This window comes from Herpailurus yagouaroundi, unplaced genomic scaffold (assembly GCF_014898765.1).
Source record: "Herpailurus yagouaroundi ecotype Mexico unplaced genomic scaffold, PumYag 185, whole genome shotgun sequence".
NCBI classification, from domain to species: Eukaryota; Metazoa; Chordata; class Mammalia; order Carnivora; family Felidae; genus Herpailurus; species Herpailurus yagouaroundi.
Window position 1 is genome coordinate 23,194,305 of NW_024412416.1, and position 22,970 is coordinate 23,217,274.

Here is a 22,970-nt window from a genome sequence, read left to right on the forward strand (position 1 = left end):
CAGATATGTCATTTGCAAATATCATCTTACATTCTGTAAGTTGCCTTTTATTTTTGTTGTTTCTTTCATAATGCAGAAACTTTTTATTTTGATGAAGTCCCACTAGTTTATTTTTGCTTTTGTTTCCCTTGCCTCAGGAGACATATGTAGTAAGAAATTGCTATGGCCGATGTCAAAGAGTTGCTGCCTATATTCTCCTCTAGAATTTTTATGATTTCAGGTCTCACATTTAATCCATTTTGAATTTATTTTTGTGTATTGTGTAAGAAAGTGATCTATTTTCATTCGTTTGCATGTTGCTGTCCAGTTTTCTCATCACCATTTGTTGAAAAGACTGCCTTTTTCCCATTGGCTATTCTTTCCTGCTCTGTTGAAGATTAATTGACCATTTAGTTGTAGGTTCATTTCTGAGTTTTCTATTCTGTTCTATTGATCTATGTGTCTATTTTTGGGCTAGTACAATATTGTTTGATCAATACAGCTTTGTAATAGGATTTGATGTCCAGAATTGTGATGCCTTCAGCTTTGTTTGTTTGTTTTCAAGGTTGCTTTGGCTATTTGGGGACTTTTGTGTTTCCATACAAATTTTTGGATTTTATGCTCTACCTCTGCAAAAAAATGCTGTTAGTATTTTGATAGGGATTGCATTAAATCTGTAGATTGCTTTGTGTAGTATATGTCTTTTTTTAATGCAGACAGTCACAAAAATACATAACTAAGAAAGTAAATAAAGGAGATGAAAGAAAGTAAATAATATAAAATATTAAATATTAAGGCTGATTTGATTTTTTCACAATTTATAAAATAAACTATTATCAATTAAGAAAATGAAAAAATAGGAATGAAAAGCACATTATGCAATCACACACACATTAGTGATCAAGTTTATGAAAAATGCAAAATGCAAAAAAATAAATATTAGTAAAATTCAGAATAAAATATTTCAGCATGCTTATCCTTTTAATAAGTCAAAGGAGTGTAGTCATATAATTATCTCCTTTAATCAGGCAAAAACAAGGAGATCCCTCCTCTTCACTGCCAGTTAACATTATAGTTGATCCCTCAACAACATGGAGTTAGGGGTGCCACACTCCCATCCTGTGTAGTCATAAATTCACATACTTCTTTTGACTTCAAAAAACTTAACTACTAAAGGCCTGCTGTTGACCAGAAGCCTTACTGATAACATAAAAAGTCAATTTAAAAATATTTTTAATGTTATATGTATTATATACTATATTCTCAGAATAAACTAGAGAAAAGAAAATTCTATTAAGGAAATCATAAGAAAGAGAAGATACATTTATAATGCATACTATATATTTTTTAAAAATCTGCATATAAATGGACCTGCACAGTTCAAACCTGTGGTGTTCACGGGTCAACTGCATTTTGATAATGCAATTGCATACAATACCAAAAGAAATAGATATATAAACTTCAAAGGAAAATATAAATTTATTTCTTTCAGCAGATGATACACTATTATATGTTGAAACTCCAAAACTGTCCAGAAAACTTCAAAAGAAATAAGTAAGGTGCTTAGAAAAAAATAATATAATAATAATACATTTCACTTATAAAACAGCAGCCATGTAGAAAATGTAGGAGGGGCACCTGGGTGGGATAGTTGGTTAAGTGTTTGACTCTCGTTTTCGGCTTAGGTCATGATCCAATGTTTCGAGCCCCACATCAGGCACTGTGCTTGCAGCTCAGAGCTTGCTTGGGATTCTCTCTCTCTCTGCCCCTTCCCTGCTCTCTCTCTCTTTCTGTCTCTCTCTCTCTCTCAAAATAAATAAACAATAAGACATTAAAAATGAATGTAAGAAAGACATTTTTTAATGGAAACTAATTTTAAGTACATAAGAATAAACTTAAATCTGAAAAAGTTGAAAAGGAAGGAGAAAAAGAAAGAAAGAAAGATAAAGAAAGAAAAAAGAGAAAGTAAATTTACTTAAACACATGAAGTATTCTGAGAGTACTTGAAGAAATGAAAACATATACCATGGGATTTGATAGAGAACAAATATCACCATTATGTCAATTATTTGATTTAATTTATGGACTTCACATAATCCTAATAATGTACTGCTTTGGACTCAATTTTTGTGCCCCCCCATTCATATATTGAAGCCCTAATCCCCAGGAATTGGGGCCTTTCTGAGGTAATCGGATCATGAGTTTGGAGCCCTCATATGTGGCATTAGTGTCTTCATAAGGAAAGATGAGAGAATCTTTCTCTATCCACAATATGATGGTATAGCTAGAAGGTGGCTGTCTGCAAAACAAAAAGAGGGCTGTCACCAAGAACCCAACATGCTGGCACCCTGATCTTGGAGTTTCAGCCTCCAGAACTGAGAAATAAAAGTTAATTGTTTAAGCTGCCCAGCCTATGATATTTTGCTATAGTAGCCTGAAGTAAGACAGAAGTTGGTACCAAGTAGGGTGATACTGTAACATATATATATATATATATATATATATATATATATATATGTGTGTGTGTGTGTGTACATATAGATATAGATATATAGATATAGATATATAGATATAGAGATATAGAGATATAGATATATAGATATAGATATATAGATATATATGGTTACGGAACTGGTAATAGGTAGAGACTGGAAGAGTTTTGAGATACATGCTAGAAAAAATGATATTGGTGTGAAGAGACTTTTGAAGGTCTTTCACTCTAGTGAAAGTTCAGGAAGGAAAGAGGAGAGCTGTAGGGAAAGCTTGTATCTTCTTAGATAATACACAAAAAACACACAGAAATTGGTAGAAATAAAGACAATGATGGCCAATCTGAGAGGTTTCAGATGGAAATAAAGAATATGTCATTGGACAGTGGAGAAAGTGTGATTTTTTGTTATAAAGTGGCAAACAAGTTAGCTGAATTGTGTTTACATAATAGCATTTTGTGGAGAGTAGAACTTGTGAGTGACAAAGTGAATATTTAACTGAGATTTGTAAGCAACGTGTTGAAGGAGCACCTTGGCTTCTCTTGATTTCATATAGTAAAATGTGAGAAGAAAGAAATGAATTGAAGACAGAATTATTAAGCAAAAGGGAACCAGAAAATAAAGATTTCAAAATTATGTCTGCCTATATTACAAAAATAAGTGTGTTCAGAAGAGAAAACTAAGGTGTGGCAGACCAACTATTTGATAACAATATTTGTGTGAGTGTGAACCATAGGCCTAATCAGCTGCCCCAACAAGAACACTACCAATTTGAGTTTAAGGGAACAGAGAGAGAAGATAGAATGAAGGAAGGCCATGAGTGAAATTTGTTGGATTTTACAAGACAGGACTATAAGAACTATTTGGCTCTCAACATGCTCTATTCTTCAAGACAAGACAACATGCTCTATTCTTCAAAGGTGACTCAGAGATCATCAGGGTGCCTCCTCAGTTTCAAAAGTGAGTGTCATCACCTTGGCTTCAACAGGCCAGACAGCCTCTGCCCTAAGCTGTGGGGACAGGGCTGCACAGAACCTTGGGGACATAACATCTACTTGGCAGAGCCCTGGGGGTGTGACTCCCACCTAACAGTGCTGCAGGGAGAGGACCACTGCCCATTGGGTCCAGAAAGCAGACCATAGAGCCAAAGAAGATTGTTCTCAAGCTCTAAGGTATGGAGTTTGCCTTGTTAGGTTTTGGACTTGCTGAAGACCTGTCATCCTTTTCTTGTTTCCTATTTCTTCCTTTTGTAATAGGAATGTCTATCCATGCCTGCCCCACCATCGTATTTTGGAAGCACATAATTTATTTGGTTTTACAAGTTTATAGTTGGAGAGTAATTTTGACTCAGAATGAGTAGTACCTCAAGTATCCTCCATATTGGATTTAGTTGATATTTAGATGAAACTTTGGAGTTTAGAGTTGATGATGAAATCAGGTAATATTTTGGGGGCTGTTGGATGGAATGAATTTATTTTGCATGTGAAAATTTTGGCTGGAGATGGAATGCTCTACACTGAATATTTGTATTCACCCAAATTCATATATTGAAGACATAATTCCCCATGTGATGGTGTTTGGAGGTGAGAACATAAGAAGGTAATTTGGTCATGGGGATATGGGGACACAACTAAAAGGTGACCATCTGCAAACAGAAAGAGGGCCCTCACAAAGAATCCTACCATGCTGACATTACCAATCTCAGGCATCCAGCCTCCAAAAGTGTGAGAAATAGATGTTTGCTGTTTAAGCCAACAACTTGTGATATTCTGTTATAGTATCCCAAACAGACAAAGACAAGTAAAAATAGATCATGTATAGCTAAAATAAATAAATAAACAAAGGAATAGAAAAATAAACAAAGCTATTGTGAAAACTTATATGAAGAAATGCCAGAACTTTAACATTTTAGAATTGAAAAGTAGCCAGTCTTGAACCCTACCAGATCCTAAAACTATCATATGCCAGCACCACGAAGAGTGAGGTATTGGCACTTGAATTTAGAGATCAAAAAGTTATATAAAAAGGGTCCAGAAATAGAGACAGACACGTATGGGAATTGAGTTTATGGTAAAAATCCTAACAAAAATAACTTAGATTATTTAATAAAAATTGATAGGTAAGCTCAGGAAACTAAAACATGGGATTCATATGTTATACTTTACACCAGTATAAATTTCACTTATATAAAAATATAAAATATAATTGTGAAACCAAAAATCAACAGAATCAACATAAAATAATGTTTTTTATTTAAATCTTAATAGTCAAAATTCTGTCTATGACCTGATTTACAGAAACCTTAAAGAAATTTTGACAATAACTGTAGCAACTCCATGGAGCTTTACTATGTTCCAGTTTCTATTGTAGGATACATTATCTCATTTAATCCTTTCAACAAACCTAAGAGGTAAGTAAGATTGTTATCCTCTTGTAACAGCTGAGAGAAGTGAAGCTCAGGGAGGTTAAGAGATGTGCCCATGGTGACAAGGTTGGTGACAGATCTGACTCTAGGGCCCATTCTCGCAGCCACTGCACTGCCTTATATATGTGACCAACTTAAAATGACCCTAACAAGTTTGACATGAGCAAGACCAGAACAAAATATCAAACTACAAAATAATGGAATTCATAAAACAAGGAAAGAACTTATTTCCATAACTTATAAGGTGATCCAATAAAACAACAATGAGAGACCAATAACAATAAAAATTGACAAAAAGTATCAGTAGACCTTGTACAGAGAACAAAATACAAATAGATTTAAAGGCAAGAAGAGTTGTTAAACATCACTAATCATAATGCTTATTTATTGTTTTAATTTTAAAAATATTTATTCATTTTTTGAGAGACAGAAGGAGACAGAGTGCGAGTGGGAGAGGGACAGAGAGAGGAGACACAGAATCTGAAGCAGGCTACAGGCTCTGAGTTGTCAACACAGAGCATGATGTGGGGCTCAAACTCATGAATTGCTAGATCATGAGCTGAGCTGAAGTTGGCTGCCTAACTGAGACACCCAGGCACCCCTCTGATCCTAATGCTTATTAAAACTACATGGAGTTTCAATCTTCTTTCATTTTGTCAAAGACCCAAACATTTGAAAGTACATTGTACTGAGAGCTGGGGAAATAGTCACTCTCATTTATTGCTAGTAGGAGTGTAATTGGTACAATTTCCATAAAGTAAAACTTGATCATATCAATCAAATCATAAATTCACATATACATACTCCTTGACCAGCCATTTTTTAATTTAAATGTGATTTACAAGATATTCTACACGTATGAAATCATTCAAGTACAATGAGTTAACTGCAGCTTTTATTATATAGTAAAAGATTATAAATGACTAAAAAAATCCAACAGTTGGTAACTGGTTAAAAAACAGTATAGACATACAGAGGCATATTATGCAGTTACATTTAAAAAATAAGCAAGCAAACAAAAAAAGCATGAGGAAATCTGCATGGGCTAACCTGGAAATATATAGTGGTAAGAATTAAATGTGCAAAAGTTTACAGAATTATCTATAAAGTCAGTAATAATTATATTAAATGTATATAATATATAAAATTATACTTGCTTTGTTTTGCTTATATATGAATAAAAATCTCCTGATAAATCATTTGTATGTCAAAGAATATGTGTATTTTAAAAATATATACATATATGAATGCATGTATTTATATAGATAGATAGATAGATAGATAGATGACACTTAAACAATGCACGGGTTAGGAGTACCAACCCCCACACAGTTGAAAATCCATGAATAACTTTTACTCTCTAAAAACTACTTATAGCCTGTTGTTTTCTGAAAGCCTTACTGTAACATAAACAACACATATTTTATATGTTATGTGCATTACATACTGTATTCTTACAGTAATATCTAACATTTCTCTTACTTTTTCAGTATTTCTAGGTTACATGATTAATCCGTGAGCTTTTTTAAATTGTCACAAATATCCCCAAATTTTCCAATTTGGAAAATTGGATCTGTGCCTTTCAAACCTATCTTGTTCAAGGGTCACTATACACATGCACACATATACATATTTGTGTGTAAATATATACATATAATTAAGTAAATATACACACAGGAAAATATATGTGGGTATCTCCACTTTTTGAGAGTTTGAGTTACAGCACTTGATTCATAAAAGATCTACATTAGTACCTGTTTTCACTAACTGAAAGAAATCCAAACCCTTTACCAAAAAAGGTGAAAATAAAAAATAGTGTTCAGCATTTGTTTTGCAGGGAGCTGTTATAGAGACAATGCACACCCAGAACAGGAAGAGTGGCCCCACCAAGCTCCTTTCCAGGGAACTGCACTCAGCATGTCAGCATTAAGGCTCCATAGCTTTGAGTTGTGTCTGTGAGCGTCTGCACTTGATCTTTATTCTGTGCATCCATTAGCAAGATGTGTCTTATGATATTATAAAAGCCCAAGAGAGGTTACTTTTTGAGTCTGAGAATATTAAAAATATTTCCATGTAAAGGAATGGTAACGACTTCTTTATGCCATTTTGGTTTAAGAAATTTTCATAGGAACACTCTACTTTTAGATTGTGGGGGAAACCTGTGTGTGTGTGTGTGTGTGTGTGTGTGTGTGTGTGTGTGTAAAATAAAATAAATGCAGGCCTGAAAATTAAGTGTTATGGGTTAGTACATTTAGTTCCTTTATGAGTATGGGTTGTGTGAATAAAAGATGCAAAGATATGATTAATTAGAGTCCAGTGAGAAAAAAATGTTTAAGTGGTTTCATCCAAGCACAGCACATTCTCACTGTAGGGATCCAATAATGACTCATTGCTGGTAATCACTATGGCAACAGAGCTGACTCTCAGGTCTCCCACAGATGTAGACATAGGTTTACCGATAAAGCTTGGTACTGTCTGCTATTGACATATAATAATTCAACCTGTAACTCATATGCACAGGTCTTTATATTCAATATTCTGCATTCTCATGGTCCTCTCTAAACAGGATGTTTTTTTTGAAAAATTATTAGAATAGTTAACTATAAAGTGGAAAAAGGAGGATAAAAAATAATAAGTTTGTAAGAGTGTAAGAAAGAAGAAAAATGGGCATAGCACAAGCAAGAAAAATAGAAAGTAAGCAGTAATACTGGAAATTAAATGCAAGTAGACTTAAAGGAATATTTTCTAAATTTATTTATATCAAAGTTAATTTTTAAATAATTTATTTATTTTTAAATTTACATCCAAGTTAGCAAATAGTACAATGATTTCAAGAGTAGATTTAATGCCCCTTACCCATTTAGCCCATCCCCCCTCCCACAACCCCCTCCAGCAAACCTCTGTTTGTTCTCCATATTTAAGAGTCTCTTATATTTTGTCACCTTCCCTGTTTTTATATTATTTTTCCTTCCCTTCCCTTTTGTCATCTGTTTTGTATCTTAAAGTCCTCATATAAGTGAAGTCATACATTTCTCTTTCACAGAGAAAGTTAATTTTAAGGCACAGTAAAGCAGAGAAAATGTCAATTTACCAGGAAGTTAAAAACATTTTAAATTTGTGGTCATGTGATTACATAGCCTCAGAAAATACAAAGACAAAATGGCAGAACGTATAGGGGAAATTCAGGAATTCACGAGGTAGTAGATATTTTTAACACCGTGTGCAGTAACTTATTTAAAATGTACAAATAGATTATTTGAATAAAACTATTTGACTATTTGAATAACACAGTGACCACTATGGAGTTAATTGTCATGTTTAGAATCTTATGGAATCTTTAGAATCTTTAGAATCAAATGGAAAAAAAATATCACTTCTCCGGGTGCCTGTGTGGCTCAGTCAGCTGAGCATCTGACTTCAGCTCAAATCATGATCTCGAAGTTCATGAGTTGGAGCCCCACATTGGGCTCATTGCTGTAGGCACAGAGCCTGCTTCAGATCCTCTGTCCTCCTGTCTCTGCCCCTCCTGTGCTTGTGCTCTCAAAAATAAATACGTGTTAATTTTTTTTTTTTTTACATTCACCTTTCATGGTACAGAGAACAGATAAAAAAGGAATTTCACTGGGCTAGAAGCCCTGACCCAGAAGCCTTTTCTTTTCTTTTCTTTTCTTTTCTTTTCTTTTTTTTTTTTCCGGAAAAAAGTAGATCCTTTCAAGTAAGTTTTTACCTTGTAGTAGAGAATGTGTAAATAAGTCTATAAGGATGGCCTCGTTCTCACAACACTCAGGAGAGAAGTTAAGTACTTTGCCCATGGACAGGCTCACATCCAGAAAGTTGCAGAGCCAGGATTTGAACCTGGATTGTCTGATTCCAGAACTCTTGAGTTGACTCCCCCCTCCCATTCTTCCCACCCTTTTGATTTGGAGTAAGCGTATGTGGGGGATGGGAATGGGTGTCCTAAAAAGAGAAAGATACAAGGAGAAAAGCACATATATCTTCATCATAAAAGGGGCCAGTCACAAAGTTAAGGACTGAAATCTCTGAGCTGCTGGGCACACAAGACTGCAGGATACTCTGGATCTTATCTTTCCTTATCTGTCTCTGGATAAGGGGCCAGTTGTACCATTGCCTGGAGTCTGCCTGGTTCATTAGATTTGTAAAACAGCACTCTTCTTGCTATGCTTCTTTGTTTCCTAGGGCAATGGTTCAGCCTCAACTTTGGCTTTTCTTATTTCTTCCAACATTGTCTCTTCCAAAAGAATGTTACCCAAATGGTTAACAAAGGGTGATAGCGTGGGTCATCTGAGAAGCATGCATCAAGAGAGAGTTAAATATGCAAGGATTTTACTTAGGTAAACTTCTATAAGAAAAAAAAAATGTGAAGAGGTCCAGGAAGACTGGGAGATACTTTAGACCAACTTTGACTGCAAATGAAAGACAGAGAGAAGGAAGGTAGGATGGAAGCATCCTAGACAGCTGTGAAGTCTAATGGGGGCTCAAAAGGACATTCATAAGTCCTTAAGCCACAGTCCATCATCACTAGAGTCCCATTTCTCTCAGAAATAGACCTAGCTATATTCAGCCATTAGTTGGGAGTAGCTCATGGGAAACATGGCTTTGATATAAATACAAGAATGGATTTCAAAGAACAGTAGTTAGGTCCCTTGGTCAATTAAAATTCTTTTAGTTGGAAGTATTTCAGGTGCATTCTCATGATTGGTCAAATGAGCCAGAAAGCTTGAATGTTTCACCTGTGCTGTGGTGCATGGTGATTGGCATTTAATGAGATCTTAATCATGACCAAGACTTTGATTCTTAATATAGTTTCCCTTTTAGGGCTTTGATTAGCCAAGCAACTAGAAAATGAGGCCAGATTTCATGTTCTCTGAGACTCTGTAATAATAAATGCAAATGTTCCAAAACATAAGAGCGGCATAGTAGGCTAGGGCATTTGGGGCAGATCTAAAGAAGAGGCATTTAGGCTGAGTCTTGACAGTTTACAGATTTTTCTTCTTTGCTACGTTTCTCATAATTGCTGGTGTCATATTTTATTTTACATATATAATATATATGTATTGTACATATGTAATATATATATATATATTTTAATGTTTATTTATTTTTGAGAGAGAGAGAGACAGAGCACGAGCAGGGGAGGAGCAGAGAGAGAAGGAGACACAGAATCTGAAACAGGCTCCAGGCTCTGAGCTGTCAGCACAGAGCCCGACGTGGGGCTTGAACTCACAAACCATGAGATCATGACCTGAGCCGAAGCCAGACGCTCAACCGACTGAGCCACCCAGGCGCCCCTGTAATATATATATTATAATATGTAATGTATATTATATGTAATGGCAGTGTGTGTGTATATATATATATATATATATATATATATATATATATATAATTTTTAGAGAGAGAGAGCAGCAGAGAGGGATAGAGGGACAGAGAGAGAATCTTAAGCAGGATACACACTCGGCATGGAGCCTGATAGTAGGGCTCAATCCCACGACTCTGGGATCATGACCTGAGCCAAAATGAAGAGTGGGACACTCAACTGTGTAGACACAGTAAACCCACTAAACTGTGTAGACAAAGTAAAGTCATTTTGGGTCTAGATATGTGAAGGATTAGAAGATAACACCATCTATTTGTCTTCTTAGCTTTGACAAGTTACTTAAGTGTCCCTACAGCTCAGTTTACTCATCTGAGAGAAAATGGGAATAGCACATTTGCAGGGTTGTTTATATAAAATCTAGATGAAGAAAATCAAATGGAATCTAGATACAGTTTAAATGAAGAATTTTTGAGTGTTTGGGGGTTTATGATGAGCATGCTGCTCATACTCAGGGATATGTACTCCACTAATATTTTTGAGGTGAGATCTATAGAGCTTATTATTTCCCTATGAATAATGACTTAAGAAAAAGGCATATTAATTCAATGTCCCCCAAAGTTTAATAGTAGGGTATTATTATACAATGTATTTAGATTAAGATCATAAATTTTGGTGACCTCCACTCAGAATTCCTTTCCTGCTCCCCTTGAATTTTTGCTTTTGGTTGCTTAAGTGGGAATTCTTGACCAGGCAACTGCAAGTCTTCACCAGAATTATCCCCACCACTTTTATGACATTCTCTACCATATTTTCTTATATAACTTCCACAACACCAGCAAGTTTCTTTACAAACACCATTGACAGTTTTATACAATGGGCTGTGAAGGCTACCCACAAATTGGGAGTCAAAAATTGCTGGACTTGTCATTTGGCCCCAATTGCCTGCACCCTGCTTACTTGGCTATATTCAATTTCAGTCAACTCCAATTAACAACAATGTATTTGCCCCAAGTTTCCCTTCAATTAGATGCCTCACCCATTTTCTGCCTCAATTTCTCTTCAAGGAGTCCTGTTAGAGTAGTTTTCAAGGCTATTTTGGTGATTTGGTGCCCAGATACAAAGATCTCTTGGTCTGCAGATCCCTTTAACACACCACTGGGACTCTAACAGCAGAGTCAGTGAATGATTATGAATTCCCCAGTTTCTTACCAGAGGATTCAATGAGTCCTTTACACTGAGAATTTCTGCCTTTGGAACTTATTTCAGGGTCACATCACAAGGCTCTCACCTAGTATATTTTTTCCACCAGCCCTCTAACTGGCTTCCTCAGAGCCACATACTGCACTACACCACATACTATATTGCCTACCACTGGAGGTTTATATTGAGGGTAGAGAACCCCTGCATTTCCTATTCTGGCTTGCTACCACCAACTCAAAAGATCTGTTTTCATCCTTCAGTCCTGGGTGTTTAGGTTCTACTAGGACTGAATGGACTGGGCACAGGTGCAGTGGACCTAGCCACCAAAAATTTAGTAATTAAGATCAACCAACAATTATCAGCCACCCTAACCCGGCACATATAATGACTCCATAAAACCCTGTTACTTGGCAACAGTCCCATAATTCTCTTGCTCAAATGGTTTTATGCAACCACCTGGCCCTAAATTATCTACTGGTCTAGGAAGGAGAAGTTTGTGTCTGCTCCAGGACCACTTGCTATATGTATGTCAACAACTCAGAAAAGTTTTATACCTACTTGTACCAGAATGCTTAAGATGTTAAAATAGTCCACAATATTTCCCAAATATTTAAACATAACAACCAGAGCCTCTGAGGTCACTGACATATTTTTCATGGCTGGACCCTTCAAGTTGGGGAGAATGGTTACAGATGGGATTTCAAACTATTGACTATAAAATTCTTTTTTTTTAATGTTTGTTTTTGAGAGAGAGAGAGAAACAGAGAGACAGAGGGAGACACAGAATCTGAAGCAGGCTCTAGGCTCTGAGCTGTCAGCACAGAGGGGCTGGAGCTCACAAATTATAAGATCATGATCTGAGCTGAAGTTGGATGCTTAACCGAGTGAGCCACCTAGGTGTCCCTTGCCTATGTAATTCTTACAGGATTTGTTATTGCAACCCTAAGTAGATGTGTAATCTCTGGGTTACAGTGTGCCCTAACACTGACTTTTAACATATCTGCTTCCCAGGCTGTTTGTGTCCTCACCATTAACTCTGATACCATGGCACACCAGAATGGATTAGTGTAAGTGCCTGACAATTAGGGGTCTTTTAATTATAATGTAAATTCCTGTCATTACACTTTTTATTATAAAAGTATCTATTTATTTATATTTATCTATTTATTTATTTTCAATTCTAGCATAGTGAACATACAGTGTTATATTAGCTTCAGGTGTATAATATAGCACTTCAACACTTCTTACAACACCTAGTGCTCATCACAACAAGTGCACTCCTTAGTCCCCATCACCAATTTCACCCATCCCTTCCCCCCACCTCCACTCTGGTAACCATCAGTTTGTTCTCTATAGTTAAGAGTCTGTTTCTTGGTCTCTCTCTCTCTCTTTTTCTCTCTCTCTCCCTCTGTCTCTGTCTCTTTTGCTTATTTGTTTTGTGTCTTAAATTCCACACATGAGTGAAATAATATGGTATTTGTCCTTCTCTAACTGATTTTGCTTAGGATTGTACTCTCTAGATCCATCCATGTCATTGCAAATGGCAAGATTTCATTCTTTTTTATGGCTGGGTAATATTCCACTGCATATATGTACCACTTCTTCCTTCTCCATTCATTACTCAATGGACACATGAACTGTTTATATAATTTATCTATTTTAGATAATGCTGCGATAAACATACAGTGCCTATATCCCTTTAAATTAGTGTTTTCATATTCTTTGGGTAAATATCCTGCAGTGTGATTACTGATGGTAGGGTAGTTCTATTTTTAGCTTTTTGAGGTACCTCCATACTGTTTCCCAGAGTGGCTGCACCAGTTTACATTCCCAACAGTGCATGAGGGATTCCATTTATCCACATCCTTTCCAAAACTTGTTGTTTCTTGTGTTGATGATTTTAGCCATTTTGACTGATGTGAGATGATATCTCATTGTAGTTTTGCTTTGTATTTCCCTGAGGATGAATGATGTTGAACATCTTTTAATGTGTCTGTTGGCCATCTGTATGTCTTCTTTGGAAAAATGTCTATTCATGTCTTCTACCCATTTTAATTAGATTATTTTTTTAAGTGTTGAATTTTATTTGTTCCCTATATATTTTGGATGCTAACCCTTTATTGGATATGCCATTTACAAATGTCTTCTCTCATTCAGTAGGTGGCCTTGTAGTTTTGTTGATCATTTCCTTCACTGTGCAGAATTTTTTTTTATATAGTCCAAATAACTTATTTTTACTTTTGTTTTTCTTACCTCAGGAGACATAGCTAGAAAGATGTTGCTATGGCTAATGTCAGAGAAATAACTGCCTGTGCTCTTTTCTAGTATTTTTATGGTTTCAGATCTTACAGTTAAGTTTTTCATCTATTTTGAATTTATTTTTGTGCATGTTGTAATAAAGTGATTCCATTTCATTCTTTTGCATGTAGCTTTCCAGTTTTCCCAGCACCATTTGTTGAAGAGACCATCTTTTTCCCATTGTACATTCTTTCCTCATTTGTCAAAGATTAATTGGCCATATAATTGTGAGCTTATTTCTGAGTTCTCTATTCTGTTCCTTTGATATCTGTGTCTATTTTGTGCCAAGGCATCCATTTTAAAGACATCTCTTTCAAATAAAAGTATTGCCAGCCACTCCAACTAGTAAAGAGCCAGTCTGTCCCACCCATTAAGTTTTCATTTTTAGAAAGCTGTCATTGACCTAGGTGACTGACCACTTGAGTGACCCTGCTTTTCCTTTACAACACTTTAATTCCCACTATTATGTCTTAAATTGGCCAATAAGCCCACAAAACTCTAGACACCCCAACTTGGACGCCATTAAAGGCAGAACCATCACCTTTCTCCTTTGTCTACACATCCCACAACATCACTGTGTGATTTGGATGTGCTTTGTACCCTCCAGGAAATGTAACAAATAAACACTGTTTTTTTTTTTTCAAAGTTCCCTAATGATTGTTGCTTAGGTGAGTTCTGCAATCATAACAGGAACCATAAGGGTGTGTCCAGACACACCATTCACTGCAGGAAAATGTCTATGAGGGCTGCCACAAGTAACATGGGCCCAAGTGAGTGCCTCAGGCATTCTTAGCTGACAACATCACTATCACTAGGCTGAGGCAGACACAACACAAAGTGAAAGGTAATAATGGTGTGAAGATGAGGCAATGATGAAAAATGAAGATAATCCTCACAACAGCCATTTCCTAATGAAATAAAGCCTTTGGAGGATACAGGCTAAGACTTAAATGTAAATACATGTATAAGTATTCAGATAGACAAAATAAGATAACTAAAAGGGATATCATATACCTAAATAAATAACTTTCAATAACTATAAAACATAATTTATGACTAATTAAGCAATAAATTGACTAAATGAAAGGTTTTTGAGAATTCAGGGGTCCTGGACCACATACGCATGCCATCTGTAAACTGTAAGAATTCTTATTTAATGCCAGGCGCCATGCTGATGCATTATATCCCATTCTTTCTTACATGTTTAATGAGATCCTTCTGCAATTCTTCCATCTTTCTATATATCATTAATTTATAACTTATTCATGAGTAATACATATTGTAAGGAAAAACTCTTATTCAAACTTCTACTACCAGCTATTGCCTAATTTCTTTGATTCTCTTTGAAGCAAAACTCTTCGAAAAAGTTGTTTATACCCACTCACCGTCTCCAATTCTTTCTCTTCTCTTTTAAAAGCGTTCACCACCTCCATTCAACTGAAACTGCTCTTACAAAGTTCAAAGACGACCTCCATGTTGTTAAACTCAATGCTTAATTCTGTCATCATCTTGCTTTATTCCTCATAGCATGTGACACAACTCATTAGGTCCTCTTCAATGAGTCATTTTCTTCATTTGGCTTCCAGAACCCAAATCTCTTATTATATTGTTATTATTATATTATATCTTATTATTATATTATATATGACCTGAGCCAAAACCAAGAGTTGGAGGCTTAGCTGACTGAGCCACCCAGGTGCCCCTCACTTTAATCGTTTTTTTAAGAGGTTTCCATGGGGCACATGGGTGACTTGGTCAGTTAAGCCTCCAACTCTTGGTTTTAGCTCAGGTCATGATCTCACTACTTATGGGTTTAAGCCCCACATTAGGCTCTGCACTGGCAGGAAGGAGTGTGCTTGAGATTTTCTCTCTCCCTCATTCTCTACCCCTCCTGACTCGCTCTGTTTCTGTCTCTCTCAAAATAAATAAATAAATAAATAAACTTTAAAAAAAAGGAGGTTTCCCTTTTTCCACCACTATCTTCTTGTACTCTATTAGTAGTGAACCAAGCATAGTGATTTTTTTTTAAAACCTAAGTCAAATTCTATTACTACTTTGGTCAATGTCCTCCAACAGCTCCCTATCTCACTAACAGGAAGAGCTGTGAAAATGGTTAACTATATCTTGACCTTATCTCCAACCACTTTCCCTTCTTTTGGATCACTTCAGTCACAAGGGCCTCATTGTTGTTGTTTGAACACTGAGCATAGTTCAGCCTTGGGACATTTATGATGACTCTCACTCTGACTGGAACATACTGCTAAGGCCCTCACTTTCTTACATTCTTTGCTCAAATGATTCAATATTATTAAAGCTTACCAGAATAACATAAAATTTCAGCCCTTACTCACTCATGGAACTTTTGATACACTTCACCTTAATCTAACTTTTGCTTTATCTATAGCACATTACTTTCTAACATATTGCATAATTTGAATTTTTATGTTTATTGTTAACTGTGTATTTGTTGTTAATTATGTATTGTTAATTGTGTGTTTGGTTGACTGTTAATACACTATAATGTAAGCTCTTTGAACATTTGGCATATTCAAAGCTCCTAAAATAGTTCCTAGAGCATGCTGGAAAATTAATATATTTGTATTGAATAAATGAATAGTGGAATGAATGAGTATCTAGGCACTTCACTTTGAAGGTAATCAAGGGTAAAAAGCACCTTTTCATGGCATCTAACTCTTGCTTTCCTAAAATCTTTGTCTCAGTGATTTAAAATAATTTAATAAAGTCTGACCCAGAAATGGCAACCCCTAATTTAAAAGGTCTGAAAGAACCCAGAAAGCTGGAAGATTTGAGAAAATCCAGGCTATGGATTTATGACTATTAAGATCATTATAATAATATAGCTATTATAGTATTTTATTTATCATCATACTGCAAGTAAGTCAGGTTCCTAATGATGAGTGACAGGATTCTGACATAAGGCAGGATTCTGACACATCCCTGTGTGAATCTCTCTCTCTCTCTCTCTCTCACATACACACACACACACACACACACACACACACACACACACACACAGTTACTTCCCCTTGGCCTCCAGCTATTTTCCTCTACAATTCCCTTTATTTAAAACTCATTTCTGGAACCTTACTTTTTCTACTTATCATTTTTTTTTCTTATGCTTAAATCATTGTTATTAGAATTCCCTTACTTATTTGCCTTATCACTGCTAAACCCAATGAATAATTTTTTATCACCATCTAAGTATGTGTGCAGTGCTTAATTCTCTTCTTTATGCCTTCTAGATCACCTGAAACACTTTCCAGAATGAAGCAATAAGAAAACACATAAATTCATCTGCCTATGTGACATTATTTCCAAGATATGTGATGCAAATATCAGAAACTGAAAAAATAACTTATATGCCCACATCAGTGTCTACTCTTCTGTTTCTCCTTTTCCCATTAAGGATGCCGATATCCAACCAGTCATTCAAGCCAGAAAACTTGGCACCACACTTAACTCCATATCTCTCTGTATGTCTCCTGTCCTTGCGTGCAAAGTAGTTGACAAGTGCTCACTCTTAATCTCTGCATCAATTGTTTTTTCTCCATCTCACTGCCACATCATAGCAAGCTTTTACTCTTCACTGAATTATTGGAATGACTTCTGTCTGGATCTCTTGTCTTATTCCCACCCAATACAGGCTCTTCACTCTAGCCAGGATGATTTTTCTAATCTAAGAGGGAAGACCCTCTGTTCTTCCCCTCAGTGTATACCATAAATTTCATCTTGGGGGCAAAAGGATTGAGGGTAGCCTTAGAGCTTTCCAGATAGGGAACTAACCAGTTGGTACTTTTTATTGCCCAGTAGGGCATGAGTTGAGTGAAGTCTTGTACCATGCGATCCCTTGGAGTGGGATTTATTCTACTCCTTGAAGACACAGATTTCTCATCTTCCTTCTTTACACCAAAAAGCCACCATACCATGAAGACTGTTTAAATGTTCTTTATGAAGACCCTTCTAATTACCTCAAAGTGATGTAGATTTCTGAATTTGGGGCAGAGACCATAGGTTGTGTTTTAACCATAAATCTCATAAGCAAATTCTTATGTCCTAGATCTGACAGGAGGGCTCACATAAAGAAGGTTCTATTAACTGTTAACTCCCACTTTCTCTATGTCCTTTGCCAAAGTCATCTCCCTTAAAATATTGCCTTATCAAGGATGACAGTCCTCTCCTCCTCTATCACTTCTGGTATAATAACATTCTGGCCACCAAGACCCTTTTTGTGCCACTTAATAAGTCCAATGCCTCTTAATCACTTTTGCTTCAGCTCAGTTTATGCTGAGTCAGAAGCTGGTGGAAAGGAGAATGATTAAGAGTTTTCATTTTGTTTTGTTTTGTTTTTAGTTGTCTGTTGACTGTCTAGGGGAAGGGGAAGATGAACTCCCACTCCATGGGTGGTAGAGAAAAGGGTCCCTTTTCTGAACCAGAGCTGTTTTTTTTTTTTTCCTAAAAGAATCTTAACATATACAAAATTATCAAAGCCAACCCAGCTTAGTGCTAATGGTCTTATTATGTTAAGGGAGCATTCACCCCTTCTGAGCCCTTGATTATTTTCAAAGCCTCCCTACAATATTGAAAGTAATTTATGACTTGCCCAAATCAATTATATTTAACCCCCCAGGGTTTTCAGCCACATAAAGGCACTCTAGAGGGTAGGAAATGAGGAGGATGACAAGACAGATGTTATTTCATATCCCTCAAAAATTAAATATGATCAGTATGTCTCTGTTTTGTTTTTTGTTTTTGTTTTTTGTATAAACTTATAATAAATACAGAGAACAAATTGGTGGTTTCCAGAAGGCAGAAGGTGGGAATGAACTGAATAGGTGAAGGAGATTAAGAGGTAAAAAAATCATGTATATCAATAATTACTCCGAATGTAAATTGACTAAATCCTCCAATCAAAAGACATAGGATGTCAGAATGGATAAAACAACAAGATCCAGTTATAAAAAAAAAGTCACATAGATGATTACAGCATAGGGATATACCCAATAATATTATAACAATATTTGGTGACAGGTGGTGACTGCACTTATCTTTGTGAGCACTGAATAATGTATAGGATTGTAAAATCATTTGTACACCTGAATCTAATATTGTATGTCAATAATATTGTATACAATCTAACATTGTATATTAACTATACTTCAATATAAAAATTAAAATAGGTATATCTTATTACACTGTTCACCTGATTAAAGTCCTTCAGAGGCCTCCTCTTGCTATTAGAATAAAGGCCACAGCTATCTTTCATTGTATTCCTTCTACTTATGTTTCTAGATTCAATATCTTCCATTCCTAGCACCTTTTCATTCTCTCTCTCTCACTCTCTCTTTCTCTCTCTCTGTCTCTCTCTCTCACACACACATGCACATTTGATGTTTTACCAGTAATGATATTCTCTCATTTCTTTTAAAAAAATATGTTTTTTATTTATTTTTGAGAGAGAGAGAGACATAGAGAGTACTAGTGAGGGGGGGACAGAGAGAAAGGGAGTCACAGAATCTGAAGCAGACTCCAGGCTCTGAGCTGTCAGCACAGAGCCTGACATGGGGCTTGAACTCGTGTACTGTGAAATCATGACCTGAGCCAAAGTCAGACATGTAACCAATTGAGCCACACAGTTGCCCCGATATTCTTTAATTTCTTTAAATGCAGAATACTTTCTCCTGGATACATTACCTTCCCCCTCCCTCTCTGTGTCTCTCGGTCTTTCTTTCAAATGTCCCATGATCCCTCCCTTCCCTGAGCATTCTTTCATGCATTCCCTCCATTCGGAATATTTGACTCTTCAGTGTTTTAAAATTTACTCAGCCTTCAAGTTCCAATTTTAGTGACACTTATACTGGAAACTTTCCCTGAGATATTTAAATTTGCTTAATACTTTCTTATTTTCTTTTTAAAGTTTTTATTCAAATTTAAGTTAACTAACCTAGAGTGTAATATTAATTGCTGGTGTAGAATGTAGTGATTCATCACTTACATACAACACCCAGTGCTCATCACAAGGGCCCGTCTTAATACACATCACCTATTTAACCCACCCCCCCACCAATATCCCTCCAGCAACCCTCAGTTTTTTCTCTATAGTTAAGAGTCTGTTTCTTTGTTTGCCTCTCTATTTTCTCCCCTGTGTTCATCTGTTTTGTTTCTTAAATTCCACATATGAGTGAAATGATATGTTATTTGTCTTTCTCTGTCTCACATATTTTGCTTAGCATAATACTCTCTGGCTCCATCCATGTTGCTGCAAATGGCAAGATTATTTTCCTTTTATGGCTGAGTAATATTCCATTGTATACATATATCACGTCTTCTTTATCCATTCATCAAATATTCTTGGTTTGCAATTCCATAATCTGCTGTATTTTCACTATTATTAAACTTACATCATGCTATTATGGCTCCTCTAATGTTTACTTTCCCCCATTCTTAGTCTGAGAGCTACAAAAGATGGATTGTTCCTGCTTTGTTCACCATATATCTTATACTATTTAGGTTGTAGGTGGCCTCTCCAATCAAAAAACATCCCCCATCTAAGAAGCACTGCCAGTACAAAGAGATGGATCACAGCACATAAATCTGTGCTGTGCATTTTGCTCTCCTAGAGCTCAGTTGTGATATAGGTTTTAGGTTTTTTACTTCCAAGAACCAACAACTACGCTCCAACCTAATTATATATTGTAGATGATGTAATCAAGTTGAATATTAGACACAGTGGCACCTATATGGCCAACCCTGAAGATTTTAGACACAGAACATAGCCAATTCTTTTAAAGAAGGTTTTAGGGAACTCAAATATGTGTCACAGACATTTGCCTCTGAACTGGACAGTGTACACACATACAGAAAGTAGAGCCTTCACTGCCTAACTCTAATTCAGTTGAACAATGGATGGTTACTGGGAGATTATTAATTTATCCAATTAATATTTATTGACAACTTGCTATGTCAGACACTCTGATAAGAGCTCAGAAATCAATAGAGAAAAGGAAACACACCACTCTTGTCATCATAAAACTTGCAGCCAAGAAAGGAAGACAGGCGATTACCATGGAGCTTCAGCAACAACTATGGGGTATTCTACATGGTGAACCCATGCATATACTTCTTTCTTGAATCAGAGGGTAATTTACATCAATGTAAGTCTTTCTGAAATAACCACTGTTGAGTGGTGAGGCTTTCTTATTATGTTGCCTTCCTCCTAGGATATCCAAATAACTAACCCTCTATCCTAAAATTGCTTACAAATTTCTAGAATCTTTATCATTGTATGTAAACAAAGAAGTAGAGATAAGCATTATCTCAGACTAGATATTCAATGGCTAAAGGATTGATCTCTTGTTAGAGAGAGTTCCAGGAGGAATATGAAAGACTCAACATTGGGTCAGAGCCCTTGTTATAAAAAGGATCCATGTTGCTTTTTTGTATTGTCTCTTAAATTCCATATATGAATAAAAGCATATGGTGTTTGTCTTTCTCTGACTGAATTATTCACTTAGAATTATACTCTCTAGCTCCATTGATGGCATTGCAAATGGCAATATTTTATTCTTTTATGGATGAATAATATATATTCTTTATCTATGCATCAATCAATGGACACACGGGCTGCTTTCATATCTTGGTTGTTTTAAATCATGCTGCTATAAATATAGATGGGTTAGATAGGTATTAAGGAGGGCACTTGTGATGAGCACTGAGTGTTGTATGTAAGAGATGTATAATTGAATTCTACTTCTTAAATTAATATTGTACTGCATGTTAACTAATTAAAATTAAGATTTTAAAATTAAAATGAAATGAAAATTCATGCCTATGGGTGGGTACATGTAACATTTTGAATTAGTGTTCTTGTATTTTTTGGGTAAATGCCCAGTAGTGCAATTGCTGGATCATAGATATGCTGGACCATATTTTTACCTTTTTGAGGAAACTCCATACTGTTTTCCACAGTGGCAGCACCAGTTTGAATTCCCACAAACAGTTCATAAGTGTTTCTTTTTCTCCATATCCTCCCCAACACCTGTTGTTTCTTGTGTTGTTGATTTTAGCCATTCTGACAGGTGTAAGATGATATTTTATTGTACTTTTGATTTGCATTTCTCTGATGATAAGTGATGATGAGCATCTTTTCATGTCTCTGTTGGCCATCTGTACGTCTTCATTGGAGAAATGTCCATCCATGTCTTCTGCCCATTTTTAATTGGATTAATTTTTTTTTGGGGGGGGGAGAGTTCAGTTGTATCAGTTTTTTATATATTTTGGATACTGACCTTTTATTGGATATTTCATTTGAAAATATCTTCTCCCTTCTAGCAGGTTTCTTTTAGTTTTGTTAATTGCTCCATTCACTGTGCAGAAGCTTTTTATTTGGATGTAGCTAAAGCAATCTCGAAAAAGAAAAGCAAAGGCATCACAGTTCCAGATTTCAAGTTCCATTACAAAGCTGTAGTAATCAGAGTAGTATGGTACTGACACAAAAAAAGACACGTAGTTCAACTGAACAGAATAGAAACCTCAGAAATAAACCCACAACTTTATGGTCAACTAATTTTTAACAAAGCAGGGAAGAATATGGAATGGGAAAAAAAAACACAGTCTTTTCAACAAATGGTGTTGGGAAACTGGAAAAGAACATTGCAACTGGATGACTTTCATACACCATACACAAAAATTAATTCAAAATGAATTAAAGACTGAAATATAAGGCCTGAAACCATAAAGATCATAGAAGAGAACATAAGCAGTCACTTCTTTAACATTGGCCATAGGAACTTTTCTTTCAGGGTATGTTTCCTGAAGCAAGGGAATCATTTTACTTTCAGATTTTGAGTTACATTCTTTGATGTCAGAGTTTTGGTTACTCTTTCAAAGTAGGTAACTCATTTCTTTGGTCTGACTTCAGAGTTCAAATGGCATAAAGGGAGGGGAACCAAATGTGAAACACCCATATAAATACTTCAACATATGATCAAGCCACATGTCTTTCTCTATTCAGTAAATAAATTTACTTCATATGTCAGGCCCTCCATTTTTATCCCTCTCACCCAAAAAGGTAGGAAGTAGAATTACATATCACATCTATGATATTCTGAAATACTACTTGCCACTTGTCTCATAGGCAAATCATCCCTTGTCAGTGAGATTCCATAATTCCTATTAACCAATGACTGTTGTGTGTTTCCTTTGTCTTTCCAAATGATAATTT

General features: G+C 35.8%; 1 long non-coding RNA gene across 1 annotated transcript; it reads left to right on the forward strand.

Annotated features, from left to right (window-relative positions):
* Positions 1-259: 259 nt before the first annotated feature.
* On the forward strand, positions 260-21,580 carry LOC121042525 (uncharacterized). The gene is made up of 3 exons (XR_005796269.1): positions 260-270; positions 13,191-13,194; positions 21,427-21,580. It is a non-coding gene; the product is annotated as an uncharacterized LOC121042525 (long non-coding RNA).
* Positions 21,581-22,970: the final 1,390 nt, after the last annotated feature.